The sequence below is a fragment of the Amia ocellicauda genome, chromosome 1, assembly GCF_036373705.1.
Source record: "Amia ocellicauda isolate fAmiCal2 chromosome 1, fAmiCal2.hap1, whole genome shotgun sequence".
Taxonomy (NCBI): Eukaryota; Metazoa; Chordata; class Actinopteri; order Amiiformes; family Amiidae; genus Amia; species Amia ocellicauda.
In genome coordinates, this window is record NC_089850.1 from 37083779 (window position 1) to 37085564 (window position 1786).

Sequence of the window (1786 nt, forward strand, 5' to 3'; positions counted from 1 at the left end):
CCCAGCTGCCCTCGAACTCTACCGCTCTCTACTGTCCACATTCTCGTCCTCTCTCGCCTCAGCCAAGAAGTCTTGCTTCCAATCTCTCTTCGAATCCACTGTCAACAACCCTCGCAAACTCTTCTCCACCTTCTCCTCCCTCCTTGCCCCCCCTCCCCCTCCTCCTCCCCCATCTCTCACTGCTGATGATTTCGCCTCCTTCTTCTCCTCCAAGATTGCAGACATCCACAGGCTCTTCAATACTCCACCCTCATCTCCCATCACACCGAAACCTCACACCAACCAAGCTTCCTTTTCTTCATTCTCACCTCTCTCAGATGCTGAAGTTTCTGCTCCCAACACTCACTCCTTGATCCTCTGCAATCCGGCTTCCGCACAGCTCACTCCACTGAGACGGCTCTCCTGGCTGTCACTGACTCCCTCAGCCATGCTTGGGTGGCCTCCCTCTCCTCAGTCCTCATCCTCCTTGATCTCTCTGCAGCATTTGACACTGTTGATCACTCCATCCTCCTCTCCTGCCTCGCTGACCTTGGGATCTCTGGGACTGCTCTCACCTGGTTCTCCTCCTACCTCAGTGACCGGTCCTACCAAGTGACATGGCAAGGCTCCTCATCCACCCCCCAACCTCTCCTCACAGGTGTTCCCCAAGGCTCCGTCCTGGGCCCACTCCTGTTCTCTCTCTACATTCGCTCCTTGGGCCCCCTCATCGCTTCCCATGGCTTCTCCTACCACTTCTACGCTGATGATGCCCAGATCTTCCTGTCTTTTTCCTCTTCTGACCCTCTCATCCCCTCACGCATCTCTTCCTGCTTGTCTGCTATTTCCGCCTGTATGCACTCACACCACCTCAAGCTCAACCTCTCCAAATCGGATTTCCTCTTTTTCCCTCACTCTTCCTCACCTTCTGCTGACCTCCCCATCTCGATCCCCTTGGAATCCACCACACTCTCTCCTTCTTCCGCTAAAAATCTAGGAGTAACCCTCGATCCTGCGCTCTCCTACACCCAGCACATCACCACGCTGACACGCACCTGCAGATTCTTCCTGAGCAACATACGCCGGATCCGTCCCTTCCTCACTAATTACTCGACTCGGCTACTCGTCCAGTCACTGGTCCTCTCCCGCCTGGACTACTGCAACTCCCTCCTGGCCGGCCTGCCTGCATCTACTACCCGCCGCTCCAGCTCATCCAGAACTCTGCGGCTCATCTGGTATTCTCTCTGCCACAACTCGCACACGCTACTCCACTGCTCCGCTCCCTCCACTGGCTCCCGATAGCGGCACACATTCAGTTCAAGACTTTGACCCTCACCTACCACTGTCTTGACCACACTGCACCAAGCTACTTTCAGTCACTCGTCTCTCCATACATCCCCACCAGACCACTGCGATCTTCCAGTGCCAGAAGACCAACTCTGCCTCCTCTCCACTCTCCTTCCTCCAGAGCCGCTCCTTCTCATCCCTGGCCCCTAAATGGTGGAACGACCTGCCCACCGAAGTCAAAATGGCAGAGTCCTTGACCTCATTCCGGTGCTTACTTAAGACGCATCTTTTCCGACAGCACTTGTAATATTAGTCCTCTATCCCTGCTAGATAGCACTTCACAGTTCTTATTATGCTTCTCGCGTTCTTGATTGTTTTCCTCCTTGCTCCCTTTCCCGTAGTCCTAGCCTGTAACCCTACATCTTGACAGCACTTAGCTTTCACCGTCCAGGATGTAGGACCTCACTTACTGTACTTGTGTAAATTGTAAATTGGAATTTGTAAAATGTATTTTGAATTGCTG

The 1786-nt window shown here is 53.6% G+C and overlaps 1 pseudogene; it reads left to right on the forward strand.

Annotated features, from left to right (window-relative positions):
- The first annotated feature begins 474 nt into the window (after positions 1–474).
- Positions 475–1570, forward strand: LOC136760078 (uncharacterized; annotated as a pseudogene).
- The last annotated feature ends 216 nt before the right edge of the window (positions 1571–1786 follow it).